Raw genomic sequence first — 8739 nt, 5'->3', positions numbered from 1 at the left:
CTGTCACCCAGGCTGGAGGGCAGTGGAGCAGTCGTAGCTCACTGTAGCCTCAAACTCCTGGACTTAAGTGATCCTCCTGCCTCAGCCTCTCCAGATGCAAGTCACTGCACCCAGCAACTCACTAAATATTTGACTTGTAGACAGAGGACCTGGATTTGATCCTATCATCTCTTACTTAAAATGAGAAAATCTACAAATTAGGTAGCCCTCAATTTTTTTAACCACATGTTATTTTTGATTAGCACAAAAATCCCATTTTCCCTTCTCTATTCTTCACTTGTGTAGAACATCATTATTTTATGAAAAGCAATTTTACAGATAAAACAACAGAGACGTATACAGGTTATGTGAAATTATAATATCTCAAACTTAGTTCTCTTATATTCCAGTCATGTGTTACTTTCAGTATGCAATCAATAAACAAAACCAGGCTGGACATGACGGCTCATGCCTATAATTCCAGCACTTTGGGAGGCTGAGGCAGAAGGATTGCTTGAGTCCAGGAGTTTGAGACCAGCCCAGGCAGCATAGCAAGACCCTGTCTCTAAAACCAAAACAAAAAATAAACACACAAAAAGGAGACAGAGAAAGGCAGACAGAAAAAGAGGACAGACAAAGGGAGAAAAAAAAAAAGAGAGGGAAGAAAGAAGAAAGATAAAAGAGGGTGTTGTTGCGAATGTTAAGTATGGAATTCTGGGTAGAGAAGAAAATGATAAAGTTGTAGAAAAAATACGGAAATTTGGAAAAAGTTGTCTTCAAACCAGAAGAACTGCTGAGACTACCAAATTGTGACTATAATTTAGTGGACATTTAACATGAAAAATGTTGGGTTAGGGAGATGCATGCAATTTTCCTTCACAGAGGTGGCTTGGTGTGATGGAAAAGATAAAAAACAAACAAAAACTCGTTTAGAAATTCAATGCTTCTGTTGGAATTTGGTTCCACCTCTGAAGTGCAGGGTGACCTCGTCCATGTTGTGTAACTTATTTACTCTTCTTTCCTCATATGGGAAATGATGATAGTGTATCCATCAACCTACCCACATCACAGGGTTATCTGAGGATCTGATGATATCACTTTTGCATAAAAGCTCTTTGAAAGTTGTAAAGCACCAAAGTAACATATAATATGACCACAAGTAAACCACATGCTGTTCCTTCGCATGGAAGTTGGAAAGTCAAATGCAAAAGTAAAATGGAGGAGATGGGTCACATCATTTTAAAGAAAAATGCAGCTGATCCCATTACCCACAGCCAGATTTTTAAGACCACCTTCGACATTTTTTGAGTGCTTAATCTTAAGCAACAGAGCTTAAGCAATTTTGTTTTAGTATCATGAACACAAGAATCTTTTTGTTTTTGTTTTTGTTTCGTTGTTGTTGTTTTTGACAAAGTGGTTTGAAGAGGCACTGGGGAGGGAAGCAAGATACAACTGAGGGGACCTCAGCCGTTTGCCTCCTTATTACAGAGCATCGTGAGATGACGGCAAGGAAGAAATCTCACAAGGGGCTTGCAGCTGCCTCTCCGTCTGCCGCTGAGTGATGCAGAGCAAACTGCAGAGCTGGAGACACAGCAGTAGCCCAGAGAACTGCCCTGATGACTCCTCCTGGGCCAAGCACCTCCTCTCAGAGCTGGCCAGTTAGCATTGGCAGACAACCTAGTTAGGACAAGGACACAGAATCAGAGTGGTTGACACAAGAGAGTCCCTCACTGTGACAGCAACTCAAACTTCTGGGGCTCCAGAAAGGAAATAGATGTTTGGAAACAGATATGACAAAAGGCCTTTCCCTTCAACTGCTCAGCATGTGACACTGAATTTTGGAGGATAAAAAATAATAAAAAGAAAAAGAACCATTGTTCATCCCCTCAGGGCTTAGCAAGTGTTTTATCACATTTTTATAAAATATAGTCTTCGCCCCAAAGCTTTGTTTGCATGAGGGTGTGTCCCATCCATGGGTGGAAAATTTCCATAACGTTTTTTCCATTCAGTTCTGTTCCTCCCTCTTTTGTAGAGTTTTTCAGGGTCTCTGTCCATTGTGATTCTAACACGCACCAACCCTAAAGACCAATGTCATTTGCTATTTTAAAACTTGAAAGATCAAAATGGCAGGGGAAGAAATCAGAATCCCTTTAGTGCCAATTATTTGCCAAATGTCTGTATGAAGAGCCAACGTGACACCTTTTTTTCTTAATTCATCCACCAGTGACATTTGTTAAATGATTATTCTGCCAATACTACGTCAAAGAATACCACATACTTTAAAAACTCCTTTAATTCCGCAGATCAGCTGATATGAGTGATTTTTGTTCCTAAAAAGGTTGGTGTGTTTAAGTCTCTCTCCCACTTGCAGTCTTCCCTACTCCTATGTCTGAGGCAGGTGTTGACAGTTGTTATTCTGTGGTAGGAATTTTTAGAAACAACAGCACTGTCGGGTGGACAAATGGCTTCATCAGGAAATCATGCACTGGTTGGAGATAAGGAAGGGTGGATCTGAAAATCACCTTCCCTTTAGTGTCACTTTAGTGTCTCTTTCTTAACTGCTCTCTCCTGTGAAATCTGTCCTTCAAGTCACTGCAAAGCTTGTCACATACTCCTTACATACACCCTCCTTTCTTGCACAGAGCAATGATCTTACCATTTTCTGAGAGAAACTCATAGATTCACGTATTTTGAGACAAAAGTTGACATCAGCCTTCTCTTAGATGGTTTATAGAAACAAAACAAAGAAACAAAGGAAAATTAGTGCTTTCTCAGTGGAACAAGTAAGCACATTGGGATATCCTGCTCTTCCCGGACAATCAATTCTGGAAACACTATGGTCACCTACAGCACCACAGTGAACTGCATTCCAAGAAGCCTGAAGAGCAAATGTTGAGATGTTCTTTTTGCTACAATGCGAAAGCATATCACATTGCTGTTTGCCCACAGCATACTTTTTAACTTAAAAGTAAATGCTAATACTTTGAAGATTAAATATTTTTAAAAAACCCTCAAACCTAAGCAAATTTTAGTCTCTCTGGAAAAGCAATTGATAAATAATACACTCAAACTGTGAATATATTTTCACACTGTTAAGAATTTATTTATTAAAAAATAATATGTTTCTGGAAACAGCTCCCTTTTGATCATCTCCCCAGAGCTAGAACATACACACAAATTCTATGGAATCAAAGCCATGTAGGTAGGAAAAAATCTTGTCAGATGAATTCTTCAGGAAACAAGATCATGCCAAGATAGGCCATCTGCTTTTTTTTTTTTTTTTTTTTTTTTTAAACTGGATTCTCCATCCTATAGTAGTAGATCATAAGTTGAGTATGTAGTGTGTAATATGTCAACTTGGCTAGGATGAACTACATTACCCAGAATTCATGTTCTTATATCTTTCTGGGTAAGGTGAGCTACAGGGAGAGGTTCTTGTGGGAGGCAGGAGGGTAGAGGGGAAGCAGCAGCCACATTTCGGCCGCCCCCCAAACACTGTGGCTTATCTGCTGGCTTACTTCCTTGGTGTGGGCAGTGGCCAGGCTTGCAGCTGTTTCATCTTCCCATGGATCCTCCTTCAGCTTTTCTGATTCCTTCTCTGGTAATTAAAAAGTACAAACTGCTCTAGATAAAGTGGTAAGACATTTGCACACCACGAGTGGAAAATAAACCCCACAAATATCGAGTCTGAGGCATGGTGAGGCACCCCACAAGTAGAGACCAGAACAAGAGAAGGCTCCGTAAGTCCAGACTGCTCTGGAAGCAGCTCTGCCACTTAGACCACATGATCCAGAAGAGCCAATGGTGCTAGAAATGTCAGTAACAGAAAGAAAGGCTGTTTAAAGCCTTTGCCAGGCTCCCATAGGTAAAGCACAGACCAGACCCTTAGGATTTTGGAAGAAAGCGCTGCCATTCTTTATAGGTAATGATTCTTCTTTTATGAAATAGCTTTTATGTTATTACTGGGCCTTGTAGAGACTGAATGTTTGACCATGGGCTACCAAATTACCTTATGACCTGAGTTGCCCATTACTAGTGTCGTCTGAGTCACCAGGCCATAAAGTTGAGTATGCACAGCAGGACTCTCTGACCAAATGGAAGTGGTAGATAGAAAATTGGGCCTCAGCAGGGCCTGAAAGCACAAATATGTTGCATGAGCAAGTGGCCTACATATCTATGGCCCTTACTCCTATTACATTGCCTTCTTTCTCTCAACTTACACCTATGACCCTTGGAGAGCTCCTTATGACAAGCCAATAAAGGGATAACAATCTTGGGCCTAGTTTGCAGAGCTTCAAGTAATGTTCCTGGTCATTCATTTTGCTTCAAAGAATAAATGTCCAGAAGTACAAGTCGACACTAATTCATGGGCTATTTGGTTGTATGGTCAGAGATTTGGAAGGAACATAATTGAGAAATTGGTGACAAGGAAATCTGGTGAAAAGGTAGGTTGATGGACCTCTTCAAATGGGCATAGCATGTAAAAATATCTGTGTTCCAGGTGAATGTTCACCAAAGGGTAAGCTCAACAGAGGAGGATTTTATTAATCAGGTGAATAGAATGAGCCATTCTGTGGACATTCGTCACCTTTCTTCCCAACCAACTCCTGTCATTACCCAACTAGAAAATGAAAAAAAAAAAAAAAGGCAAAGGTGGCAGAAAATGGCAGTTATGCATGGGTTCATCAACATGAAGTTCTACTTACCAAGGCCTATCTAGCTATAGCCACCACTGAGTGCCTAGTCTGTTAACAGCAGAGATTGACAGTGAGCCCCTGACATGGCACCATTCCCAGCTACTAGGCTGATTATATTAGATCACTTCCCTCATGGAAGTGGCAGTATTTGGCTCTTACTGGAATAGACACTTGTTGTGGATATGCATTTGACTTCCCTGCCCACATGCTCCTGCTAAAACCACTACAAAAACCATGTACTGAATAATTTATTCACTATCATGGTATTTCACACAGCATCACTTTTGATCAAGGAATTTGTGTCACAGTAAATGAGGTACAGCAATGGACTCATGCAACCCACTGATCTTACCCTGTCACCCTGAAGCAACTGGCTTGATGGAATGGTGGAATGTCCTTTTGAGACTCATGTGTGGTCCTTTAGGATTCAAAGTATGCTCTAGATCAGCATCCAACATGTATTTCTGTTTCTTCCTTAGCCAGAACTCATGCATATGGGGATCAAGGGGTGGAAATAGGACAGGATCCTCTCACTATTATCCCTAGCAATTCACTAACAAACTATTGCTTCCCGTCCCTGTGACATCAGGCTCGGGTGGCAAAGAGGTCTTAGTTCCAAAAGGAGGAGTACTTCTGCCAGGGGACATATGATGACTCAGTTGATCTGGAGTGCCACCTGACCACTTTGACTCATGCCATTGAATCAACAAGCAAAGAAGGCAGTGATCGAATCTAGGCTGCTTCTACACAGAGAATCAGGAGGAGCATGGCTCGAAAGTTAAAGTTCTAGGTTTCCTCTTAGTACTACCATATCCTGTGACTAAAGTGAATAGAAAACTACATCAGTTCAACTTAGCAAGACGGCTAATGGCCTAGAACATTCAGGAACAAAGATTTGGTTTATACCACCAGTCAAGAACCCATGACCAATTAAAGTACTGAGAACAAAGGGAACATGAAATAAGTAGTGGAAGAATATAATTCTAAATACCAGCTATGGCCACGTGACCAGTGACAGATACAAGTACTGTACTAGTTATGAGTATTTCTTCTTTATTTTTATATGACTATATGCAAACATACATGTCAATATATGTATATGTATTTCTTTAACAAATTATTTTGTATTTGTCTTCTGTCTCATTCCCTCATCATCTAACAGAAAATGTGTTAATACTATTTAACTTAATATCTCAATATATAAGTTGTATGATATCAAAAGAGAAGTGAGAATCTGGCGTGAATCTGTTAAAAGAAAAATGGATATCACCCAAAATAAAAAAAAAAAGAATGCTGGATTCTCTCTTAGGGAAAAGTGTGTTTTGGTTGTCCTTGGGACAGACGTTATCATGTTAGAGGCAGGCATGATTTTGTTATTATCTTTAATTGGAAATTAAGTTTGATTTAAGATGAGTAGGAGGCCAAGTTGTCAAGGCATGGCTTTGTAAAGAGTGAACCCAACTAGACTGAACTCTGTTTCCCAGAATTCCGTTTTCTGTGTGTTTCTGGTTAGGGTGGGTCACAGGAGAGATTCTCAGGCAAAATGTGGAGAGGAGAGTAAAGCAGCAGTCATTTGCTAGCTTATATGTGTCTCTTCGCTGCTGGATCACCTCTTGCATGAGACAGCAGCTGGGCCTGCAACTGTTCCACCTTCCCCTGGATGGATCCGCCTGAAGCTTCTCCAACTCCTGAGCCAGGTACACACCTGTACTGAGCTCTATAATTAAGGGCTCTGCCTCTGAGGAATGTTATACAACCAAGGTTAGAGGCATTCAGAATTGATGCAAGTTTCAGTCTGTCCTTGTGAGCCCCCACTGTGTCTGGGGTTCCAGCCTGCTCTGGTTCTTCCCCACTTTATATCCGTCTTCGTTTCCTGACAATCTGTCATTGGAATTCAAGCTCCAGCATTGGATATGAAGACAACAGCTTTACAGACATATCTTAACCACACCACACTATTACATAATGTCAAATCCCCGGAACTATATAAATATACATACATACACACACACAGGCATCCTAGTGTTTTTGTTTCTCTTATTGAAACCTTAATAATACAGTATTTTAGTTGAATGTTAAAAGGTTTACATTCTTTAAGAAAAAGAGCTTTTTGAGGTGTAATTGACATACAATGAACTGCACATATTTAAAATGTACAGTGTGATAAATTTTGACATATGCAGATCCCCTAATCAAGACAGTGAACATATTCATCACCCTCCAAAGTTTGCTTGTTCCCCTTTCTATTCCTCTGTCCTTTCCACTCCTTCCCCATCTCCCCAGACAACCACTGCTGTACTTTTTCTTCCTCTAGGTTAGTTTGCGTTTTCTAGACTTTTATATAAACAGAATAACACTGTATCTAACTATTCTTTTTTTTTGGTCTGGGTTCTTTCACTCAGCATAATTATTTTGAGATTCCTCTATTCTGTTATGTGCTCATTCTAAAATAGTTTACAAGGTTAAATTCTTTTATTTCTTTTATTTATTAATTTTTATTATTATTATTTTTTGAGACGGAGTCTCACTCTGTTGCCTGGGCTGGAGTGCAGTGGCCCGATCTCAGCTCACTGCAACCTCCACCTCCTGGGTTCAAGCAATTCTCCTGCCTCAGCCTCCTGAGTAGCTGGGATTACAGGAGCCCACCAGCACGCCTGGCTACTTTTTTGTGTTTTTAAAGAGAATGCAGATATTTTCAAGATCACCTTGTCTAACTCCCTCAGTTTACAGTTGAGGAAATGAGATTCAGAGAGAGAATCTGATTTATCCATAGTCACATAGCTTATAATTAAGTGGCAGCTCGTGGTTAACATCCAGATCTCTTGATTTTCAGTCAAATGCCAACTACATGATGTTGCTTTCCATGACTCATATTTGGAGGTTTTCAGGCACCCTGTGGAGCAGTCTGTCCCTCCTGGCTCATCTGGGGCAATATGAGAGCAAACGGGGCTAGAACAAAACTGGGTGAAAGGAGAAACTCTGGGGCTGCTGAATTCACATGCCGATGGTGCTGAGGAAAGGTAAGAACAAGAATGACTCATGGTTATTCAGGCTGATGTCATTCCATGACTCCCTCAGAAGATGCCACACTCAAAATTCAGTGGATGGCATCCCATCCCTTCCTAGGTTTCCTGGCTAACCTCCGGAGATGGCGCTGTCCAGCCCTACTCCACTTACCAAAATCTCTGTTTTATGCAAAGTCCAACCTTTGGAAACCCTTTCCAAAGAGCTGTTTTCCCCACCAGTTAATGGTGAGGCTGATGTAATGGTTCTATCTCTAGACCTTCCTGATGTAAGGAAATGTTCCTAATGCATTATTTCTGATGGCCTGGATTTTGGTTTCTCTTCATGCTCAGTTACAATGCATCTAAATGCATATGATGGATCTGTACTTAACCGGAATGTTGTTCATTAATAATTTAATCTTGGGTGGGAGTGGTGGCTCATGCCTGTAATCCTAGCACTTTGGGAGGCTGAGGCAGGAGGATCACGAGATAAGGAGTTCGAGACCAGACTGGCTAACATAGTGAAACCCCGTCTCTACTAAATTCCAGCTATAATTCCAGCTACTCGAGAGGCTGAGGTGGAAGAATCGCTTGAACCTGGGAGGCAGAGGTTGCAGTGAGCTGAGATCGCGCCATTGCACTCCAGCTTGGGTGACAGAACAAGACTACATCTCAACAACAACAACAACAACGACAGCAACAACAACAACAAGAAATTAGCTGGGCATGGTGGCGCGAGCCTGTAATCCCAGCTACTCAGGAGGTTGAGGTGGAAGAGTCGCTTGAAACCAGGAGGCGGAGGTTGCAGTGAGCTGAGATAGTGCCATTGTACTCCAGCCTGGGCAACAAGAGCGAAACCCCACCTCAAAACAAACAAACAAACAAACAAACAAAAAAGAGTGGGATAATAAATGCCCAGAGAATTAACAGGTGTAGTCATGCCAAGCACCATGTGGACAGCCTGAATTAAATCCCTACTTGTAAATGTGCTAGGCTACAGCATGGCCATCTATTCATCCATCTGCTCACCCATCCATCCACCTGTCCATCAATAAATA

General features: G+C 41.2%; 1 long non-coding RNA gene across 1 annotated transcript in view; it reads right to left on the bottom strand.

The window, feature by feature from the left end:
- The window catches only part of LOC105547764, a 26023-nt gene that overhangs the window by 11167 nt on the left and 6117 nt on the right, over positions 1-8739 (bottom strand). The window contains exon 2 of the long non-coding RNA XR_001007264.1: positions 1430-1656. This is a non-coding gene — a long non-coding RNA (uncharacterized LOC105547764). The remainder of the gene's footprint in view (positions 1-1429; positions 1657-8739) is intronic.

This window comes from Mandrillus leucophaeus, unplaced genomic scaffold (genome assembly GCF_000951045.1).
Source record: "Mandrillus leucophaeus isolate KB7577 unplaced genomic scaffold, Mleu.le_1.0 Scaffold396, whole genome shotgun sequence".
Lineage (NCBI taxonomy): Eukaryota > Metazoa > Chordata > Mammalia > Primates > Cercopithecidae > Mandrillus > Mandrillus leucophaeus.
Note: the sequence above shows the minus strand (reverse complement) of the source record. Positions and strands in the feature narration are given on the sequence as shown.